The 24,816-nt window shown below is 40.5% G+C and overlaps 1 pseudogene; it reads left to right on the plus strand.

Annotated features, from left to right (window-relative positions):
* Nucleotides 1–1,008: 1,008 nt before the first annotated feature.
* The window catches only part of LOC149210532 (uncharacterized), a 40,798-nt pseudogene continuing 16,990 nt past the window's right edge, over nucleotides 1,009–24,816 (plus strand).

Here is a 24,816-nt window from a genome sequence, read left to right on the forward strand (position 1 = left end):
CAACCTCAGTTATTAATTTCTGGCTCGGCGTTATTGTTAACATCATTATTAGATAAGTTTACATAATAATAATAAAAAATTAATAATAAAAAAATATAAATAATTTTGTGTATATATATATTAACATAATTTGTTTGGTAGAGTTTGATCTTGCATAGAAGTTGTTCACCAAAAAAATGAAATATACATACCTACTTATACACAAAACACACATGAACATTGATACCTCTATATGCATAAATGAGCATCTAAATACTTTAGTCCTTTGAGGTATGCATTTTACATCTAGATTAAACATACTACATTTTGAGTTTGAAATTGATAGATTATTTTACTATTTAATGTTGATTTTAGTTTAAAAGATTATATGTATTTTTAAAATTAAACCAATCGTCAAACAATTGATCACCTTATTTTTCATTAAATTCTAAATATTTTTAAAATTTGCAAAGCTATCGTCTAAACATATAGATTAATCGAGCAAATCAATCATTTCTTAGTTGTTCAAATAGAACTTCAAATATTACATAGACTTAACCATAAATATCTATTTATTGACATTAATGAAGTGCACATTTAAAAATTTATTTTAATATTTTGTTTTTAAAAAATACACTCTGATAAATTATTCAATAATTTCTAATTAAATAGTTTTATGTGATTGTACCCTTAGAACATGTGTGAAACGTGGTGGATAAACAAGTAGCCATATATGAAATGGACGCGTTATATAATATGTGTCTTCAGAGTGAAACGTGGTGGATAAACAAGTAACCATATATGAAATGGACTCCTTATATAATATGTGTCATGCTGCATGTCGTTCGAATACTAAAGCTTATCCAATAGAACATACCTCAGAATACCAGGGGAAACTATATCTATATATATACATCATTGTCTCAATGGAGCACATCATGTTTCAAATTGTTCGGAATAGAATAGAGATATCAACTAGCGAAAAGGGTGATCCCAGAGTAATAGGTAGTTAATTATCTGGTAGGAAAAATGAGTGCAGATGACCCTCCCATGTCAGAAGAAGCTCAAATGAAGCTCAAACGTGGAGCCATGAAAGGAGGGCTCAGCACCGCAGAGGTTTGTATTGCATTTCGTATTATTTTACCTATGTTTTTGTTTATTGTTAACTGTACAATTTGCTTAATTTTTTTGCATGCTATTAAACAGATGTGATCCAATCTTATTGCCAGGTCTAAAGACTCGGCAATAAATGTTATTCAGACATATGTCTCTTGCAATGGGCATGAGCCAGAGCAACATCAGGTAATAACCATTTAAAATATTTTAACAATCTTGAAATATATGTTTTACTTCGAACTGAAATTTTTGTAACGAATTACACATTGAATTTGCAACGCCATCCAAGCAGCAAGATCTTTCAAGGAAGATAGCAGGTTTGTTCAGCGAAGGCAGATTGAAGCTTTGTTGTTCGGTTTAGTTTAGTGAAACAGAATGGGTCGGTCTTCCTCAGAGGTCAGTTGCTTTTCCTTTTTCCAAACCTGCACTTTCTGCATATTTTTATCATAAATTACATTTGGTATCTGTGGACAGCAGCAAGGTTGTCCTTATTTCAACATATTCTTAGTGGAGTCGAACCTGAAAACGGGCGGTACGGGGCGCAGGATGGTAGACATTACTGGGCCGTAGCCGCTCATGACAGGCCTGTGGTTGAATTAACTACTGTTCCAATGAGATCTGCAGATGCAAATAGCTCTGAGGATTCTATCATGTAAGCCCTTTTTGATTTAGAGAAGCAAAAAATCATGAATTATTTTTAGTTCTCTGGGAATTTTATGTGCATAAGTTCAATGACGGCCGCCTTCGATATTTGATCTGCGTAAATTCTACATTTGTTGTGCAATTTTCTAATTTTCTTTAATTTAAAAAATGTTATTCGCATTTCTTTCGCGATTTTCGGATTTGCTTTAACTTTTTTTTCTTTTTATAATAGAAAACTCGTTCCTGTGTATTGTTAATCCCGATCAACATCTTGCAAGTTTATAATGGTTGATTTTGATGACTTGCCATATTACTACGCTTTTAATAATGGTTATTTTCGGTTATTTTTATCTGGAATAATACAATTGTGAAATCATGAATGTTGTTCTTCAAAATGTGGAGTAAAGCTATGCATAAAATGTCAAATATGATATATGCCTACCACAAATGTATACATGTATAATATAACTTTACACGAATTTTTAATGAGCTATTCTAAGAAAATTAAAATTCATAGGTTTCGAATAAAACCCAATTGCATATCAAATTCCGCACATCACCGTCGATTTGACAGCTCTAGATAAACTATTTCAATCCCATTCCAAATCGGACAGTATACAATTTATTTGTGTTGTCCGTGCAAACCCCGGCAGGGACTACCGCCACGGCAGTGGCTCCTTGTTTTAGAAATAACGAGTGTAGTCCAAATTAAATGGATAATAAAATACGATATCAATTTATTAAAAGCATAATATATTTGTTCATATATATATATATATATATATATATATATATATATATATATCTCACATTACTAAAAATATCATAAAAATTAATTAAATTATAATTTTATTTTAAAATCCATTATTGTTATTAATTATAAAAATATAATATATTAATTAAGCATATATTTATTTTAAAAAATATGTGATAATATCTTTAATTATGGAGATCTATTTTTATTTTATGATGTAAATTTTTAATTGGTAAATATTTTTTTTACAATACCATGACTTATCAATACCAAGTAATATTAAATGTTTTGATATGACATTTTGTTAATTAATTAATTAAAAGAGCATAACTAAATTGGACATAAATCTTTAACTTTGATCTATGAATACTACTATGAATATTCCAACATATTCTATAGAGGTTAAATCTCAACTACTAATTAATAATTATTGATAATTGAATTACAATTGTGGAATGTCTCTTACAAAACAAGCACGCTTATAACTTAATTAAATATAGCACAAATTTAAATATTTTGTTTTATAAAATAATTATTGTATATCAAGGCTTATTTTTGCAAGAGATGTTTGACCTATGCAATTATCTTGCTCAAGACAAATATTTCGACATGAACCATAATAAGATCATTACTTCCTACTTTTAGTAAACTCGTATAGGAAGAGACACTCTGACCAACTCATTAACACAGTTACTAGGTGCATTAAACAACTCACAATCCCTTGATAATTACCTCAACCTTAAATGATAAAAGAAATATCCCAAGGCAATGTGACTAGGTTGTTTTAGCACAATTCTTCCTCTTAAGCTTCTACCTAGAACCTATTTAGCAAACTAATTTTCTTGATTTTTGGAGCTTTACTTACGTGTATATTTTATTTTGTTAGCATGATTCTTCATCCCAAATGTCTTATCTTTAGTGTATCTTTTGCAAACCCATGGGCCATTCTTACCCTTATGTGGATATTTTTAATAATATAGAGGACAAGAAATCAAGATTGTTGTTTATAAATAGATAGGGATCTTTATTTAAAAAATCAAATGGTAGGGACCTTTATTTAAAACATCAAATAGATGAGTCAAGAACATTACTCTTCATTAACCTTTGCCTTTTCCTCTCAAAATATTTGTTATTGCTCCTCACAAACCTAAGAAATTTCCCTTGTTGTTGTGTTGCTCAACCTAACTAATATTACTTATATGTTTTGTCACATGTTCAAAACACATTTTCATTTAACATTTATATCTCTCTACTCTTTTTATTTGGCTACATGTGATGTTATTCAACGATTCCTCTTTGTACCCTCCCCTTGATCCAAATTGGATCACCATACCATTTGTCATCTATATTAATACTTTCTAGGTGGGAAAATTGGAGGAATTGCCATTCAAGGCTCATTTTAGTGGGGGGGTCCTAGTTTGGAAAATTGGGGCATGGAAACTTTTGGAGCCATTTTGAGGCATAAAAATGGTATTCAAAGGCTTTTTTAGTGTCGAAAAGTTGTGGAGACACCCTTGACTTTGATCCACACTATGATACCTTTCTAACAATGCAAAAATTGTTGAATTAAAGCTCGTATGTGAAAGTTATACCTCTCACAAGTACACCTCCCTTGTTGACCACCATTGTTATATACCTAGGGGGGATAATATGGGGTACAAAGGGAGGTACCCAAGGGAATAATGTAATAATGAGATGGGCCATAGTAATAAATAAGGTGGTTAACCCATATCATGTAAGGGACCACAAGTAGTTAGTAATAATGTAATGGGCCCATGGTATTAGATAGATGGTATTGAGGGAACCATGGTAATGACACCTCTTTTCTGAAGGTTTTCCCAAGTCAGAATTTTTTTATGTTGCACCAACCACATGAACAATTTGATTTTCATCCAGTGCGGGTTCTGCCATAGGTCCTTCCATACCTTATCAAGGTTTGGAAAGTCAAGCCCTAGGGCCATTCTCTTGGCTTCTTTGAGGTTGAAGTTGCCTTCGTTGTTTCTTCCCCATCTCAGTTGGTCAGACGATGTTGATGTCAAAATATTTCTATGTTACAAGATCACTGTGAGAGCTTCTGCGTGGGCCTTCAAAGGGGTCTCTTCACTATATACCAGGTCCTTCCATATTCTCCATTTGCCCTTGTTCCTAGCCTGATCCCAGAAGTCACTTACCCTGAGTAAACCTTTATTGTCAGTGTCATTCTTGAGATTGGCTAGTTCTTCTCTTAACAGGTTAGGTTCCTGCTACCAGTTGTCCTCCCAAAACCAAGCTAGGTTTCCATCTCTGATCTCCCAGAAACTATGCTTCTGAACAATGGCTCTATTCTCCCATGCATTGTTCCAAATGCGGGAGCCCTTGATGATCCCAGACATTTGAATGTGATCACTTTCTTGCTAATTATTTGTATACTTCTGTTTCTAGACCTTGGCCCAAGGGGTTCCCGATTCCTTTAGCCATCTCCACCATAGTTTTGCCCCCAAAAATTTGCTTAGGGTTTCAGGGTCATGAATTCCCAAACCTCCATGGGTCTTGGGTTTAAAGAACTTATCCCATGCTACCAAAGCCCATTTCTTTTTCTCCTACCCTTTGCCCCAAAGAAAGTCTCTTTGGATATTCCTAATGTGTTGCACAACTCCTTTACGAGCAGGAAGAGCTGAAAAAATGAAGATGGGAACAGTTTGTAGGATAGCTTTTGTTAGCACTAGCCGTCCTGCTAAATTCAAAGACCTGCTTGTCCATTTTTGGAGTTTGTCCTGGAGTTTATTAGTTACTGGCTCCCAAACTTCCTTGCTCGGAGGTTTGTTCATTAGAGGTATTCCCAGATATTTGGAGGGTAGTTATTCTCTTTGAAAGCTGAGAATTCTAGTGAGGTTTCTCTGAATAGCAATGTCAGTATTAAAAAAGAAGATATTTGATTTGGTAAGGCTTACCTCTGTACCAACAACCATAGCAAAGTCGTTCAGGATTTGTTTGAAAGCTTTAGCTTCCTTGACCGTGGGTGTACCTTGCAGCATAGTGTCATCCACAAATTTTTGATGAGTAAAGGCATCCCCATTCAGGGTGAGTTTGAGACCTTGGATTTTTCCTTCTACATTGGCCTATTTGATCGCATTGCCTAAACCTTCCATCATGAGAATAAAGAGGAAGGGGGAGAGCGGATCTCCTTGTTTGAGGCCTTTCGGAGGCCTAAAGGTTCTGGATCGTGAGCCATTAAGAAGGATTGAAAAACTAGTTGTGGTGACAAGGGACATTACCCATCTTATCTAGTTATGGTCAAAGCCATACACTTTTAGTACTTCCCTGATATACGCCTAGCTTAGCTTATCATAATCTTTCACTAGTTCAAGTTGTATTATCATACCTGCTTACTTATTACTCTTGAGAGAATGTACCACCTCGTGAGCTTGAATGATGTTATTTAGAATTTTCCTTCCTTCCACATATCCAGTTTTCTCCTCAGACACAAGAGTTGGAAGAAGGGGTTTGAGCCTGTTTGCAATTACTTTGGATATAATTTTGTACACCACATTGCATAAAGCTATGGGTCTAAATCTATCTGGTGTCATAGCTTTTTCCTACTTTGGAATCAAAGTTATGAAAGAGGCATTAAGTGCCCTCAAAATAGTTTTGTATTTCCTCGAGTCCTCCACCACATCAAGGATATATTATTTGACTATTTCCTAGCATGCATTGAAGAATTCTACATTGAACCCATCTAGGCCTGGAGCTTTCCCATTTTGCATCTCTTTAATGACTTCACTGACCTCCTCTTCAGCCACTGGCTTGTTAAGACTGTAATTGTCTTCTCTAGTTACACGCTGAGGAATGTACTTTGTGAAGTTATTGATAAATTGTGATCTGTCTATGAGAGGCTCCTCTGCTATGCTTTGGAAATGTTGTACCAGAGCAGATTCTATTTCTTTGTGGGTGCTGAGTTGTTTTCCTTGAGTATCTCTGAGTTTTGAAATCCTATTATGAGACCTGTGATCCATGGTTGACTTGTGAAAAAACTTTGTGTTTCTTTCCCCTTTTTTTATCCATTGCACTCTCAATTTCTGTCTCCAAAAGATCTCCTCTTGCTAGCATCCGTCTTCCCATTCATGTTGAAGAGAGACAACTTGTATTTTCCTTTCCTCAGTAAAGCCATCTGTGATGAGGATCTGGTTAATTCCCTGTAGTTTTTGTTCAACTTCTTTTTTGGCTTTGAAAATATTGTCAAACTCATTTTTGTTGCAATCTTTAAGCCCAAGTTTGATGCGTTTTAGCCTCTGATGCAGAAGGAACATATTAGTTCCCTAAACGGGCATATCTTATGCCCACCATTTTCCAATATTTCTCATGAAGTCAGGGTGGGTAAGCCAATTTTTTTCAAACCTAAAACGTTTGTTCCTCAAAGTGCGTATAAAAGAATCTTCAATTTGGATAGGCCAGTGATATGAGTCTCCAAAATGGAGGATTAAAGTAGACAGGTCAAGGCCAATGAGAATGAGGTCCTCAGAGATTATGAATCTATCTGGTTTAGAGGCAACTTGAGGAGCCCCTCCCCGCTTATTATTCCAGGTGAAGGTATCATTTTTTGTCTCTGTATCCACTAGCCTCATGTCGTTTAGGAAGTTCTGAAAGGCAATGGAGTCTCTGCCTGTGTTTTGGTCCCACTTTTTTCTTTTTTCTTTTCTGTAAGAGATCTTATCATATTAAAGTCCCCTCCCAACATCCAAGGAATAACAGGATATCATTCTCTTAGCTCCTCCAGTGATATAAGAAGCTTGAGTTTGTCTTCAAGTTTTTGAGGACCATAATGTTTGTGACCAAATAGACTTCCTTATCACCCAAAGGTTGGATCACCATCGATAGGTAGTTCCTGGATGCTTCAGCATCTAGGATTCCAAATTTCTAGGGGTTCCAAAGTGTGAGAATCCCTCTTGTCGTGTTGTCTGCTTTAACTTCTAGATATTCATACTTGATGAGCCATTTGCTATGTATCTCTCTTATTTTATCTATTGAACATTTTGTTTCCTAGATAAACACCATATCTGGTTTTTATTCTTTTATTTTATTGCTAAGATTTCTTTGTTTCCTTTTACTTCCTAGACCCCTAATATTCCACATTGTGAGCTTCATTAAGAAGGGTTTGTAAATGAGTAACTAGTAAGATATTTCATCTTACCTGAGTTGATCATGATTTTCCCACACTCTATCAACAGCTCATTCTGTCTTTTTCTTCCTCTTTTCCTGCCTGGGTTCTTAGGAGCGTGTCTTGATGTTACCTACATAGTTTTTACCCCTCTGTTTTCTTGGCTATCACGGTTTCTTTTGACTCCATAACCCTTTTCTTGAGATCTCCAAAGGAAGAGATGTTGTACTCTGTCAAACTCCTCTTGTGGTAGAGAATCAACCCCTTTGGTGGTTCCCTACTCTAGGAACTTTTCTAGATCGAGATTCTCCCTTTCGATAATTTCCTACAGATCATGATCCTCTGTTCCAACCTCGATTGGGGTCATCTCATGGTCCCTATCAAGTTCCATATTGCTTGGAAAATCCTCCTTTAGTTTGTTGTTTTCAGGTATATCCTCCATGTTATCATCTTTTTCCTTCTCTACAAGATTATCCTCTAGTACCTGGTTCGTCCCATTGTTCCCACCTTCTTCCTCTAAAATCTTGAAGCTGTTATGACTTGGTTGCTTCTCCTCGTTGGTTTTCTTCTGGTTCTTTTTCCTCCTTCGAGATCTTTGCATGTGTTGGCTTTAATATTGTTCGCCAGTTTGTTTAATGGACAATCTCTGAAGAGGTGCCCGTGTTCATGACATTTGCGACATTTGAATGGGACAAGTTCATAGTCCACCACCTGCACCCATTCTTCATCATATACTTCTAGAATGATTTCGTCCAAAAGTGCTCCAGATAGGTCCATTTCTACGCATATTCGGGCAAAGGAGGTGTATTTTCGCATCTGATCCTAATTTATTGCCTATGGATTTTAAGGATTCTGGAAGCGAATAATCTAAAGGTAGGGAGTAGAGTCTTATCCATACCAGCACTGATGCGAATGTCTCTCGTTCTGGGACAAAATTCATCACCCACGGTCGCATGTAGAGTCCTGCAGCAGCATAAAAATATGGTCCTCCTTCGAACACTTTCTCTTTGTCCTCTAAGTTTGTGAACACCATTGTGAAGAAACCTTTGGACCCAAGGTGAAGATTTATTTCCCCCTTAGGTTTCTAGTGGTTTTTTATCCATGCATCAAATCCTTATCCGTTGGCCTTATCCCCATAAATTTGCATATTACCGCATATGCCGCCATGTGATCCCTATGCGCTTGTAGCATTGGATCACTTAAAAAACCTGGGGTGTGATGGTTGACCTAGGTTTACAAAGTCCTGTCATATTCTTGTGCTAAGCTCACTGACTACCTCCTCCTATTCTCTTCTCTCTTATGACCTCCTCATGATTCTCTTCTTGTTCATGTGATCTGATGTTTTTTTGTTTTTCTATGTTGATACTCCCAGTTTCTACCTCCAATGGTTTCTTGAAGCGGTTAGAAACTGCATGACTGTAGGAGGGATTGGAACTCCCCGCTCCTCGCCCCTCCATGGTTACCAGCCCTGATACCCTGTTGCAAACCCTCGTTCACCTCGCTTCCCCCGCAGTCGCCACTCGCATTCATATGTTTTGAAATATTTTCAACATGTATAATAATTATACATTTAAATTAGTTACATGATTTTTAATTAGTTTATTTAATTCCATTTTGAAATATTTTTAAAATTATTTATTTTCTCTCAAAATATAAGTTGATTGTTTTTTTTTTTTTTGGGTTTTTTCATTTTTTAAATTTCTCTTTAAACTTTGTAGATTTTTTTTTAATGACTAAGATTGAAGGTGAAATATATTTACTACATCTTCATTCTAGATTGTGATATTAACAATAGACGAGCTAGTACAATGAGAGAAACATTGTTGATGTTTTATAATGTTTTTAATTAATAATAATTTCTATTAATATGAGAAAGTATTACATTGATAACAGTTGGTGTCCATTTAACCATAGGACTCACTGACGAGGCCAATGCCTCAACCAAGAGTACACAAAAACCTCAAAATTACAACTTTGATTGTACGATACTAAAACTTAACATGATCAGAGACATTATTTATCAACTATATCCACCATTAGCTTGAAGCATTGCATGGTTATTCAAAAAGGTGGTTGTGATTACTATAACAAAAAAAGGACCTTCGAAGGTTTATAGAGTGATGCAAGCACAATCTGAGCCTGGTTAAAAACCCACATTGCCCATTTGTTCACCAAATCTGTACTTCCTTTAACCCTATCTTGTTGTCGCTTTCTGGGATAATGAATCCCTTTAGATAAATTACGGTGGGGAGACCTTAATAAACAATGGGAGGAACCAAAAGGGTGATACAAAAACTGCCTAGTATTATTGTGTTATTTTGAACGTTCAAGGGAATCTGCAGATTGGGAAAAATCTGCCATAAACACCCTCCCCTAGATCGTGTCCTCAGGCTCCTAATGAATCACCGACTTCATCAACTATGAACCCTATAGAACCTACAACAAGACATAGCCCTGGGGTTGTTTTGGGTGGTAAGAAGGACAAGAATTGATCATCTTCCTCATTGGGTGTTATAATGGCTGTTGTTCTAGGTGGGTTTGCTAGATTAAGTGAATTCGTTGGCTTGGCATTCTATTTCTACAAGAAATGATTACTGAGATCAGGCCATGTGCAGAGCCCCAATACTGTAGTTGTTCATTCCCATAATTCTACTTCAGAGTCCGAGTTGCAAAAGGTCACTTCAGGGGAACAAAATGTTGCGACCACAACTAGAGATACACAGAGAAAGATGAGTAGTGGGTCGAGTGATGTACATGTGGTGGAGGCTGGTAACATGATCATCTCAAACCAAGTTCTTTGTAATGTTACGAATTATTTCAGTAAGGAAAATGTTTTGGGTCATAGGGGATTTGGTGTGGTCTACAAAGGTGAACTACATGACGGCACTAAGATTGCTGGGAAGAGAATGGAGATTGTTGTTATGAGTAGTAAGGGATTGTATGAATTCCAACCAGAGATTGATGTTCTTACAAAGGTTCGTCATAAACACCTTGTTGCATTTCTTAGGTACTGCATCGAGGGACCTGAAATGTTTTTGGTTTATGAATACATGCCTCAAGGCCCTCTCAATCACCATTTTTTTGACTGGAAAAAGTACAAATTGATTTTGATAGTACTTTGTTGCTTTAGTTTCAAAAAATGTTTATGCAATATTCAAAGGGTGAGATAAAAATAACTCTCCTTTTAAGTAAAACCAAGCAGTAAGAACTTCATTTTTTGTATGCAATTTCAAAATTCCTAATAATGGTGTCATGATACAAATATACTCGAGTGAGGTGTTTCTTACATTATTTTCAATTAAATTTGTAATATTTGATAGTTGGGTCATATTTTGTATATTTTTCATGTTCTCCATTTTCTAGGATTTTAAAGGCTTTACAACAATATCTTTATTTGAACGAGTTATTTGTATGGGGATGTTGCTTAAATCTTCTTTTGGGGTTTTTAAAATGTATTTGTAGTACATGTTAGCCTCCTGCTACAACAGGTTAATCATCTTTCATGATCGACATTTTTACATGCCAAATATGTCATACTTTGCTTGCTGCAATGCTCCATATTTGCCACAGATGGCCAGAGAAGTATCCATGAGAGTGTGCGAGTCTAAATGCCACTGCTGTGTATCATTTTTTATGAGTTGATCCATTTTTGATGAGTTTTTCAGCTAAGGGAGGTCCAAACAGCTTAATCTTGGTTTCCCTAGGTTTCAATTTCCTGTTGTAGAATATAGAGAATGAACATCTGTCCAAACAGCTTAATATTGGCAGATTTGTAGATAGGTAGAGAAACAAGGGTGCTCAACAGCTTAATCTGAGCCCCTGGATGCAATAAGTATAGAGTTAGAAAGGAGGACAACAAGAAGAAAAGAACAAAAAGCTGGGTATGCTAGTTCAAGAGCACCCAAACCAAAAAGAAGAGAAAATGCTAGGTGAATAGGTCGGGTAGGTAGCTTTGTGGTTGCAGAATCATGGCTTGTGATCCAGTTCATATTTTCAAGTGTTATATCTATCATATCACAAGTTGAAGGTGATTTTTCAGTTGGAGGACTTCAAGAAATGCATGTCTAACTTCCCCTTCTCCCTCTTTCCCAAATCACTCACTAACTTCCCCTAAAGAGGTCAAGATCTGCTTCATACCTCTTAGATTCATCATTCTCCATATCATCTGCCTTGGTGAAGATCTGCTTCACTAATGGAATGTTCACACTTCTTTTATCAGTCATTTTCCCCCATTGATAGCCTAAGACTTCATTCTTAGCGCTTTTCTCATCATTATCATATTAACTACTAACTCTATTATGTAATTCCCTATCTATTTCCCCTCCCCCTACTAAAACTATGTTAATAGCTCCCCTATATACTTATCCCTCCCCCTGGTTGAAAAATAACCATATACATCCTTGGGAATTGCTAAGTTTATCAGAAACTCAGCAAGAACCCACACTGCCCCCCTCAAACCATCCTCTCATGCATTTTGGACCCTTTCCGATGCATAGAACCCTTCATCACCCCCCTAACTATCTTCCAAATGCATAAGGACTCATTCCTTTGCATAATTCTCCTTCACATGTTTAAAAATCACCCCTTTTACCTTGGTTTGCCTTTATAAGGCATGAAACCTTCTTTGGCCACTAAACCCCTCTCAAAACCACATCACTTTCCTCCTAAATGCCTTTGGACTCCTTCCAAGGCATAAGAATACAAAAACCATGCAAAAACCATGAAAAACCTTCAAAAAAGGATAAAATCCTCCCTTTTTGGGCTATCAGACCCCTTCCGATGCCTTAGAATCCATGCCAAACTATAAAGGAACCCTTTCGATTTCCCAAAAGGCTTGGCAGTTCACAAAAACATGGGTCCAATATAATAAAGTTTCATTTGGTCCCCCTCTGATGCGATATCGCTATCGGGAGGGGGCAGTAGCATATATGAGCGAAAATGGATAAGTCTCAAGGCATGGGGCATAGTGCTGATGGGCCGGACCCGAAAACATATAAAGTGGACCGGTAAAAGCATATCGGCTCTGCGCAGTTCAGCGATTCCATATGTGTGCCACCCCCCGGTCCCTCCGACTACCGGTCCGCCGACGGATCCATGACCATTGGATCGGGCCCCAGATCTGACGGTCTAGATCTTGTCAGCGGCCCCCACTTCGCAGCGCCCATATACTGCTCCGATTTCACGGAGCCGAAAAGTTATCAAAAGCCAGTGTTAAAGGGTTTCGGGTCCGTTGGACCCGGTTCAATTGTAAATCCCCGATTTGGGTTCCACCGATGGGTCGGACCCGAAATAAAATAAAGAGGGCCTGTATAAACTTATCGGGTCTGATGGGTTTTCGGCGTTTTTATGTGGCAACCCCATGACCCCGCCGATAACGAATTTCCGAGTCAATCTCAGCCGCCCATTCAGGCCCAGAGATCAACGGCCCATATTTGATCGCATCATTCCTATATGGCTCCGACCAGCAGAGCCGAAAAGTAATAAAGCGGGGCATAAAGGCATATCGGGTCCGCAAAGATTGGTACTATGCGCCCCATATCCGTATTCGATAATTTATAAAGAGAAGTTGAAGGGATTTCGGGTCCGATGCCCATTTTCATTCAAATCCGCCGATTTGGGTTCGCCGATGGGCCGGACCCGATCTCAATAAAGAAAGGGCCTATAAGCATTTCGGGTCTGCAGCATTTCAAAAGCACTATGTTTTGGGACCAATGGTCTGCCCCGATGTGAGTTAGCGTCAGCCGTTGGATCGGCCCGCGCCAGATCCAACGACTATGATTTAATTTAATGAACAGTGATCGCTCCCACCCTAGTTGTGGTAAAATTTCATGTTTTAAGGCATTTTTGCCTTATAAAAGGAAAACGACCATTTTTCACAAGGTTTCTTCTAGCGCCCGCGCCCGGCTCCAGTTAAAGAAATTCATGCATCCTTAAGCCATTATGGATTGATCCAAAGCCCTGTTTAGCTCCAGGAGCCGGTCTCGGCCTCAGCACGATCAACAGCATGCAATTCCTCCTTTTTGCGGCATTTCTTTAGAGTTTAATACTAGTTTTGATCGACCAAGCGCCGATTGCACCCAAAGGCCACGGAGGACATTAGCAGCAGTTATTTTTGAATTAAAAGGCAGAAAGGGGGCGATGGGACAGTCTAAAGAGTATCAGCGGTGAGAAAAGGCCCAGATTTAGTGCCAAAGTGTATCAGGATGCGGCAAAGAGTATCAGTCCAGTTTTTCAAAGCAGATGAAAGCAAAGTAAGCCCAGCAAAGTCAACAAAGCATCATTCAGCCATTAAGGCTCACCAACACTTCTTTTGTTGCTTTAAAGCCACCTAAAGGCATAGATGAAGGCTTTCAAGGCATAGTTATTGCAGAGACATTGTTCGCAGTCATATTTTTGGAGCAGCGCTGATTCCTTAAATGCACAGTTATCACACAGAGGACAGCGCGTGGCTCAAGGAACTCTTTTGATCCATTTTTGAGGCAGCTGCCCCAGCGCAGCACTTAGATAAATGTTTTAAGAATTTACTTCAAGATAAAATAGATTAAAGCGCTCATTTTCCTCAGATCTGCCTAAGATCTGCTGTAATAGATATTTTGAGATGCCAGTTACCCCAGCGCAGCTGTTAGATAGATATTTCTGCCATTTACTTCTGTACAAATTAGGTTAAATGCATTTATTTGAGGAGATCTATCCTAGATCTGATGTTTGTAAATATTTTCTATTTAAACCACCCTCTGCACTGTTTTAAGGGTTGGTTGGTCGATAACTTCCTCGAGAGTTGCATTGTATTTTCTGAGAGTCTCTATAATCAAAGATCGGTGGAATGTTTGGGAGATGAACTGGCTGTTGTGTTTTGATGTCTGAAGAGTGACTATGGAATCCTAACTCTTCTACATAGACCAATAAGTGTTTCTTATCTCTGTTTACAGTTTATATGTGTTTATGCCATCATTGTTTCACTATCTAAATAGCAGAAAGAAAGAATGGTTCAGACCTCACTTAGTTGTATTCTGTTCTCAATTTTTGTGATTTATCTATGTTTTCCTCTGAATTAGTCCTGAATATGAATACAGATTTGCTCATATTTACGCTAGTTCCTTCATATATGAATGTTGTTTAGGAATCCTTGACTGCTCCTATATAAATGTTCATTCACCTTCCCTCTGTTAGCATAATGAGAGCTACTTAGTTGCCTTTCATTCACTGACCTTCGTTCCATCTTTATTCTAGCTAGATATTGTTTTATGTGTAGCTATCCTGCTCTGTATTCCTCTTGTGACCAAGAAAACGCAACAGCAAGCCTAATCCACGACTCCATGCCCAATGGTTTGAACTTCTCACACTATGCATCCCAACTCTGTTTGAAAGAATCCTCCATCCCACCAAAATCAAAACAAAACCCAAGAAAATCATAACTAGCCTAAATCAACCCAAAACAAAGCTAAATTATAAAGAGAGAGCCCTCTCTGATTGCAAGTAGGCTAGGACCTGCAATCCAAAGATTGGTTTGTGGTTACCTCGGCCGTATCCTTTAAGGAGCTTTAAGGACAACCTGAGTGATAACATAATGGCGACTCCACTGGGGACTTTCCTCAGATAATTTCATAAAGTTTCACAAAGAAGGTAAGAAGACTCCACTGGGGAGAATCCTCAGTTAATTTCACAAATCAAGTTGGAAAGCTCCACTAGGAAGGAACCAGACCTTCAAAAGTTTCTTTCCAACCCTTATATTCTTAGAAAAATCCGCAAAAAACAGGCTAGAAGCTGGCTCCCAAAAAGAATTCACGTTATACAAGGTCAAATCCAGACCCAAATCCCCCAGCAACTTTTGAAAATCCCAATATAATCCCAAGGAACCTCAGGAAGTGGTGGGCTCCAGTATTGTAGCAATAATGCTACAACTCCTGGAGCTTCCTTCTCTAATTTTATCAACCCGGTAGTTCGTAACAAACTTGGAAGCGACAGTGCTGTATGCACAAGTACTAGCTCTTGTCGCAGCTGTCACTTGGTCAGCTGGCACAAGTCCGCTAGGGCTCAAGCCAACTTCTATATGTTCTCAGAAGAAGCTTTCTAAACGATGAACGAAGGCTATCTCAAAGGAAATTAACCTATTTTGCAAGAATGAATTGAAAGCCAACCAAACATGGAAACCCTAGTAAACCCTAATCTGACTAGCTTAATCCTTATGATGCAATGGTGGGAATGCAACTTCCAGAAATGATGCCATTACTTCTAGTTAGATGAGATGCATGAATTTAAACTACTTCCATCGAAGAGAACACGTTTTTGTATTTTTGCTCAAGTGGGTGGAGTTATTATGATTGTGCTTCTTACTGGGTCTTGACTGTGCAGGGGTAGTTCAAAGGGGAGGAAGGCTTGGGAAAGGTCAGGAGGACTCTGAGAGGTTCCAGGGGATCCCTAACATCATTCCACAGAAGTCCACAACGTTCAGGTGCTTGGCAACCGTGTTTGAAGGCTTCTACAGGATGTCTGCAGGGGATCCTACAGGAAGCTCGGGATTTTTACAGGAAGTCTGCTAACTTCTACAGGATGTTCTGCAGTCGGAGTTTTGGGTGATGGAGGAGTGAAGGAGCTGTATGGGTGGATAGGTAAGATGAAAGGGGAGCTTGAGATGGCCTATGGATAGAGAGATGAGATGGGGAGAGATTGGATAGAGCTGGTTGGTCGATAGAAGGGTAGAGGCAATGGAAGGCCGAAAAGATGAGGCAACGTGGATAATAGGAGGGTTGGAAGGCAAATGAGCTGAACAGAGGATGAGTAGGTGGCTTAGGCACGGTTTATAAGGATAAGAACACGATGGAGTGGTGCTGCACAGTGTAAATGAAACAAATCACCCTTATCTTGCATGTAATACGAAAGTTCACCACCCTATTCTAATTGTTTTATTAGGAATCAATGAAAAGCAATGTAAGTTGAAGGGAAACCGTGCATGATGTTGAACCAAAGAGTCATTACTCAAGATATAATCGTATGGACAATTCTTCAACCGAAAACATTACATCAATACTTGCATGCATATGTTAAACAGTGTTTTTGGCATTTGGCACGGTCTACACTTCCGGTCCCCAAACAGAGGTGAAAGTGAGCATGCATTCAACCTTTTTTTGAACTCAACGTAACTTCAACCTCCCTACGCTAATTCTGAACTACTGAAACAACTGCATTCATGAAACTAACCTACATAACCAAACCAAAACAGTCAACTCAGCAAACTGTGTTTTCCAAGTGTATGTAAAGGAAAGAAATGCAATGATAAAAGAAAGACAAGTAACAATACAAAGAAAAGGAGGTCTATTTCTCTCAGGTTGGGCCCTAACCTGAGAGCTATAGCTCCTCTAAGAACTCAGAATTGAATCCAAATCTGCCTGCCTTTTATTAAAAGATCATAATCATGAGTCTAACAACATGCCAAAATTGGCTTACGAAGAGCAAAAACAGAGCTACAGCTCGTGATTCAAAATCTACAACAAAGGTTCAAGAGTCTTTATCGAAGGCTACAGCCTCAATATTTATACATGATGAGGACCAAGCTGGCCTCCTCAATTAGTGGGGCTTGGCTGTCCAACTAAAAGTAAACTGTTGTTCCTGTAGAATCCGTTGGCTGCCTTCTAGCTCGGTGGTGATAGCTGTTGGAGCTCGGAGTTGGGGTGGAGATCACGAGGAGGGTCATTCAAGGCTGTGGACAACCTCCCTATAAACCCGCAATGCCACCTTGGCTGTCTCCTTGTCTTCATTTGCGTGGTCTTTGCTTCATTTAATGTCAAAAAACCTGAAATCATCATGTATTAGCCACATAGGCATAATGACTGCCCTTCTTCCTACAAATAACACGAATATACTAAGAAATGATGCATAAGTGATAAAAAATGAAGGGTTGAGCAAGGTAAGTAGGCAAAATGAGCCCAATTTGTTACCAAAAATTGGGGCTCATCATCACCCCCCAACTAAAATATTTGCTCATCCTTGAGCAACTAGTCCAACTCTTCATCCTTCATTGCCTTTACTACTACCCTTACATCCCAAGCCTCTGTAGTAGTGTCCTCCTTGCTGATATGACACCCAGCCCTTCTGTTTACCTCTTCCCACTGTTCATTATCATCTGTCTCTGTGCTGCCTTCCATCAATCCTAGCAGCAGTGGTGGGCTGAGTTTAAGGCCAATCCAACTGGCCTGGAGGTTTTGCATGGATTTCTTATAGAGGGCTACCCGTAGCAGAGCTTCCCTCATCCGAGTTGGGGTATGGTACTCACGGATTTTCAGACTGTGTGCCAATGTATTCCATCTGCGTGTGCATGCTTGGACAACGTTGTCACCTAACAGTCTCTCCATGTCTTCAAAATGAGCTATGGCTTGGGCCTGTTGATAAATATAACTTAATGAAGCTTGGGGGTCAGTGGAAAAATGTTGGTGTGCCGAGATTAGTGCAACTAGATCTCCTGGTTCTGGTCTGATGAGCAATGGCTCGTTCAGCTCTCGGTTCATGATTGCTTTGGCTTCTGCTGCTCTTTTGTCCTCATGGTTCAGCCATGAGGTAAATGCCATTAATTGCATATCTCCCAAGGCTGTATTGGGATCCCATGAAACTACGTTAGGCAGGGCCAAATTATGGAGGTAGAACTCCGCTAATTTGGCACTATCCTCTGATGAGCTAGTACTGCAAACTTCAGTGAATTGCTGCGGGTCTTGGAGCTGAGAGATACCTCTTTGCACCAAGGTATTGATTTGGAATTGCAGCCATTGATCTTTCAAGTACAAGCCATAGGATTTGGCCGGCTGCCTGCATTGGATAGCATCCATGGCCCAGCTGGCCATGCAGGCCAATTGTGCCTCTTTCTGCTGCATCTGTTCTCTGAGAGCTTGCACCTCAATTTGTGCTTGCTGTTCTGCTTCCTGTAGAAGTGTGGTTGGCTCCCCAAGACCGGTGTTCAGTTCCTTTTTGCCTTGCTGTTCCTCTGTGGTGTCCTTGGAGGATGTACCTGTCCCTGCCCTCAGCTCCTGTAGCTGCAATCTCAGCTTCTGGTTTTCTTCCTGTAGGAACACGCGCTGGCAATTTTCCACGTGTTTGGCCATGGACAATTCACTTCTGGCCTCCTTGAGCTGCTCCTGTAAGGGACCTATGTCCGCCACACCCTTTGACTTAGCTATTTTCATCCACGTGTGTGTACGGACTCTTTCTTCCTCTAATGCAAAAAACAGTGGCACAATAAATTTCTGAGGTATAATTTTGCCAGCCTCTAAAAAGTTGTAATATGAACTCAGACTTGGCTGAGGGCTGGGCTCTGGTATATGCTCTTTCTCCACTTCCTTTGGTGGCTCTACTTCACCCTCCCTTGGTGGTGATAAGGGTGCTTCTCCTTCCATTCTCTCAGTTTCTTTAAGCCTGGCTAAGGTTTCCTGTAGAGCATCTTCAGCATCCTGTAGCCGAGCTTTTTCAGTCAATTGGTCTAACTTTTCTTGCCACGTAGTTTTCTTCGGGCTCCCCCTCTCATAGGTGACTGATATCCTCGAGGGGGACCTTTCCTTGGGCGAAGTAGGGGCATCTTCAATGATGATCGGGCTGCTGGATGAAGGCTGTGGCTTGCCTGTCTTTATTCTCACACTTCTTCGAGCTTTAAAGTATAGAGGGGTCTCCCTCTCTCTTCTCCTTTGGCTTAGGAGGTGTCCTGAGGGCGGCCAGCACAGCTGCTGCCTCCCTTTCACGAATGTCAGCTTTCTTCTCCTTGGGTTTCACTTTTTCGGGGCTTCCTGTAGAAGCCGGTTTCGGCTTTCCTGTAGAAACAAGTGTCACCGCCTTGGTTTGCTTTGCTGCATGAGTTTTGCTTTTTGACTTGGTTGCGGTCGCTGTCGAGGCACTTTTGCTGATGTGGACCTTCTCAGCCTTGTCCACTCAGCCTTGCAACCTTTTCTCTCTTGCTGTCAAGATGGGTGTGTCCTCTTTCTCCTTGTCACCCCTTTTCTCTTGTTTCTTCTCTTGCTTTTTCTTCTGCTCTGTGGTCGGGGTCTTTTGGCCTTTTTCTTTCTTCACTGCGGCCATTGACTCTTTCTCCTCACTGCTAGATGAACCGAGCTCTTCGGTCAGCATCTTTATATCCCCATCCTTTGTCAAATTTCTGAAGGCTTCTCATGAGAGAGGAACCTTGTATGTGTGGAGCGCATCCTCCATGAGGAGTTTGATCAGTCCATGGTGGGCTACCTGGTCTAGTGTGCCTTCTTTCAGCTTGGTTGCACACTCAATCAGAGACTGTAGTAGAAAGTAGGGGAGACTGAGCTTGTTTTCTACAGGTAGATCCATCTGGTGCCGTAATTCAGTGAGTAACCGAAAATGATACCCGTATACAATGCTAAAATGGCCTTCGCAGGTGATGTATTTCATAATTTGCAGGCTAACTTCATTCCACGGTGGCAGTAAACTGGTTCTACGAACCCCATTTTTGTCTTCTGAGAATTCCTCCTCTGGTGGAAAGAATTATTTCTTAGCCTGTTGGCCCAATTTCCTTTCTTCTTTATCCCATGGTAATCCCATTGGGAGCTCCGTAACTTGGTTGATGAATTGTGGGGTGAGTTTGAGGCTTAAACCCCTGAAGTTAACGGTGGCCAACATTTTAGATTTCGGCCTCAGAGCTTGCAAAAACTCTTTTGCCACTTCGTCGTCATAGCCCTGCAATTTTTCACAGAAGGATATCCATTGCGCTCGTGTGAAGAGCTCCACCACCTCAAGATTTTCTCTTAACTTCGTTGAATCAGTTGGTTCCCTTCTGATGAACCCACCCGGCATGGTGAAAAACTGCTGCGTTAGCTGGAGGTGGCAAATGCGGAAGAAATTTGGTCTACTGGGACGGAGCGTAGGATTACGCCTCTGTCATGCACATAATTCACAAAGCTTATCCCCTGAGAACCTTAACACAGCTAATTACACTGACATCCTGTAGGACGATAGTTCATGCACGACAGACAACATTTGCAACAATTTTCTACGACCAGACTCTAGACGACAATTCTGCCACCCTCAAAAACCAATTGCATGGAGAGTTTAGGCTTACCTTTTTAATCCACCACCTTTTGACGTGAGGAACCCGACTTCCTATAGAAACAGCTTTCCTGTAGGAGCAGCGCGTGATTTCCGGGGGATACTGCAGTGGGTCTGCGCTCTTGGTGTTGCTTCACAGGCGTTCTAATGGCTAAAGACTCGGAGTATCGAGCTGCAGAGGGATCCGGATGATCACTCGAGTCTCAAACGGTGAATGATAAATGCATGGGGTGGCAATCTAGCCGATTAGATTTGAATCGGTGGAATCCATGGCGTGGGGGTGAGCTGTCCCTGCCGGACCGTTGGACGACGTCATCCCATCATTTGCCTGCGAGTTCCCTTACTGCCGCATCATTCCCCGCAGATCCGCCGCCGTCTCTTCTGTTAAACTCGTCTTTTTTTTACGGGATTGCTCTCACGTGTGTACTGCCCGTTTCTTTTGCCACGACCGCCACCCAAACATCAGACTAGACCATTAACTGATTGACGTGGCCAGTTGAATGGCCATACAACCGCTCAACCCATTCACTTCACACTTGCAAACATTTTCAAAGTAAAATTCATGCAATTCGATGGAAGAAAGGGTCGAGACACTTACCTGTGCGGCCGCAACGCGATTTTTCGGTTCTTGGACGATGATGAGTGGATTTATTTGCTGCTGGTGGATTTGCACAGGCCCGGAGGTTCATATTCACAGGTCGCTGATGATGGATTTGATGCTTTGGCTGCATGCGCCCGCGTTTTCATTGTATATGGCAAGCGCTGTGAATGGTGTGCACTCTAGCGAGCTTAACTGTTACGGGACTCCTGCAGGATGTCCTGTAACAATTTTTTCCTCCTCGCGTGCATGCTGCACGACGAAGGCAATGGTCCCACGATCACGCTCACAGGGCTCATGGATGGCTGGGATGGATATGGTATGACATCTCAGCGTTTTTTCATCTTAAAAATTGCTTTCTCTCGATAACTCAATGATTTGCTTTGATGGTGCAGGTAACTTCATTGCATGTCGACCGGGATGGTAGAAAGAGGTGACATCAGTGTATAAGCGTGACAACAGTAGCTTGCATGCGTCCAAACCGATCCTTGGTCGTTAGATCTCCTCATAAAATGAATTCTGCGTCGTCCCGAACTTCTACAGGAATTTTCCTGTAGAAATACAGAACTTCCTGTAGAAAGTTTGTGTTTCCTGTAGAAAGTCTGCACCTTCCTGTAGAAATTCTGCATCTTCCTATAGAAGACTCAAGCCGTGATGAAATTGTGCACATACCTTGGAGAAAATGAGTATTCTTGGAGGAGATGCTGGTGAGGTCTCCTGGCAGCATGATAAGGATCTTTGGCTTTGCGTTAAAAGACCTCCTCTCCTTCATAGAACACCTGCAACCTGCATGCATTTTCACATTATAAACTTGCTGTCCTCGTTTTTTTTTCTTTTTTTTTTGCTTATTGTTTTTTTTTCCTTTTTTGAAAGATAACAAGGGCGCCTCAATGAGGTTTTCACCCTTGCCATCTGCCTTAAGCGCCTCAGAGAGGTTTTCACTCAAGGATCTTTTTTAAATCTCTTTTTTTTTTTTGAAAGACAATAGGGGCGCCTCAATGAGGTTTTCACCCCTACCACCTGCCTTGGGAGCCTCATAAAGGTTTTCACCCAAGGATCTTTATTATTTATTTATTTTTTTAGATCTTTCAGGGTATGCCCAAAGCAGAGGCAGAACCCTTCTCTATGACCAACACTGATTTCTCCATAGTTTTGATGAACTCTTGTCTTGAGAGAGGTTTCCTGTAGATCTTCAATCGATGCCCATTGAGAAGCATGGGGATGGCTTCCTCATCAATGGTTTGAATAAGAACAGATCCATTGTCATGGCATTTTTCCACTGCATACGGTCCTAGCCATCTGGTTCTCAGCTTCCCCTTGAAATCTTTGTACCTGGAGTCATACAACAAGGCCCAATCTCCCGGCTGGAATTGCTTGTCATGGAGGTGTTGGTCATGCCACACCTTTCTCTGAAGTTGAACCACTTCTGAGTGAATGAGGGCTTGCATCCGGTGCTCGTCCAGTCCATTCAGCTATAATAACCTTTCTTGTTGTGCATGGCTGAGATCTAGGTCCAGCTGAGCTGCCATCCTCAAAGTGTTGTATTCAAATTCAATGGACAGCAAAGCTTTCTTCCCATAGACCAGCTCATAAGGTGTGAAGCCGGTGGTGGTCTTCCAGGTGGTGTTGTAAGCCCATGTGGCCTCAACCAGGCGATCTGCCCAATCTTTCCTACTGCTGCTCACCACCTTAGTCAAAATCCCTTCCAATGCTCTGTTGGTGACTTCCACTTGCCCATTTGCCTGTGAATGATAGGGGGTGGAAGTCCTATGCTTGATTTTGTGGTGAGCTAGCAGGTCTTCAATCAAGTTGGATGTGAACTGGCTCCCTTGATCGGTGACCAGCTCTCTTGGGTAGCCAAATTTGTAGAAGATGTTCTCCCTTAAGAACTCAGCCACCTTTTCTTCTGTTGCTGCCTTGATTGCTTTAGTTTCTGCCCACTTTGTCAGGTAGTCAGTGCACACAATGATGTAAGACCTTTGCCTCGAAGGAGGGTTGATTGGACCCACAAAATCCATACCCCATTTCTCAAATGGCTCAAGAGTCACTTGAGGTTGGAGAGGCATCTCATCCCTTGGAGTCGGTTTCCCCATTCTTTGGCATCGGTCACATTGGCTGATATATCTTCTGACATCTTGATGAAGTGTGGGCCAATAGTAGCCTGCCTGCAGGATTTTGAAGGCAGTCCTCTTTGCTGCAAAATGTCCTCCACAAGGCCCATCATGACAGGTGAGGAGGATATCAAAGACTTCCTCCTCCCTTACACAACGCCTTAAGATCTGATCAGGGCCAAGCTTGAACAGATTGCCCCCGATCCAAGTAAATGAGGCACTTTTTCTGATGATTTTTCTCTTCTCTCTTGAAGATAGGTGCGGAGGGAACTGTGCTGAAACAAGGTAGTTTGCTATATCAGCAAACCATGGAGAGAGTACTGAGATAGCAAACAGATGTTCATTGGGCATCTGGTCATCCACTGTTCCATCCTCATCTACAGACAAATCCAATCTAGATAAAAAGTCAGCAACAACATTTTCTTTACCTAGTTTGTCAACAATGGTCAAATCAAACTGCTGCAACAAAAGTAACCATCTAATAATACGAGCATTCACATCTGGTTTATTCATTAAATATCTAATTGCAGCATGATCCGTATGTACAAAGGTTTGATAGCCAGTAATATAATGTCGGAACTTGTTCAATGCATGGACCACAGCCAAGAATTCTTTCTCGGTTACAGTGTAATTCAGTTCGGCTTTGGACAAGTTTTTGCTAACAAAGTAAATGGCATATGGAAGTTTTTGTTCAACTTGTCCTAAAGCTGCCCCTATGGATTTGTTCGACGCATCAGTGTGGATGTGGAAAGGTAGGGCCTAGTTTGGACCTCTCAAGATTGGGGCTGACACCAACTTGTCCTTTAATTCATTCAAAGCCCTTTGACAATCGTCAGTCCATTTAAACTCCACATCTTTTGCCAACAGGCCAAACAATGGCGAGGCTAGCTTGCTGAAGTCTTTAATGAATCTCCGGTAATACCCTGCTAATCCTAAGAAACTCCGGACATCCCTTACCTTTTGGGGAGGTGGAACATTCTTGATGAGAGCAATTTTGTTAGGATCCACTTGTAACCCTTGGTAAGAAATGGTATGGCCTAGCACGGTCCCTTTAGTCATCAGGAATTCACATTTTTCAGGACTAAGGGACAGGTTCATCTCAATGCATTTGGTTAGGACCTTTCCCAGATTGGACAATGCTTCCTGGAAGTTGGACCCATAAGGAGTGAAGTCATCCATATAGATTTCCACCGCATCATGGACCAACTCCGAGAAGATGCTCAAGACAGCTCTCTGGAAGGTAGCAGGAGCATTGCATAGCCCAAAGGGAAGAACTCGGTAGGCAAAGGTACCCCAAGGACAAGTGAAGGTGGTCTTATCTTGGTCTTCCGGGCTGATTTGGATTTGGTTGTATCCGCTAAACCCATCCAGGAAAGAGAAGAACTTATTTCCTGCCAGTCCATCCAACACTTGATCTATGAAAGGTAGAGGGAAA

Source organism: Pinus tabuliformis, chromosome 1_2, assembly GCF_031772625.1.
Source record: "Pinus tabuliformis cultivar Carrire ecotype Pingquan chromosome 1_2, CPIR1, whole genome shotgun sequence".
NCBI classification, from domain to species: Eukaryota; Viridiplantae; Streptophyta; class Pinopsida; order Pinales; family Pinaceae; genus Pinus; species Pinus tabuliformis.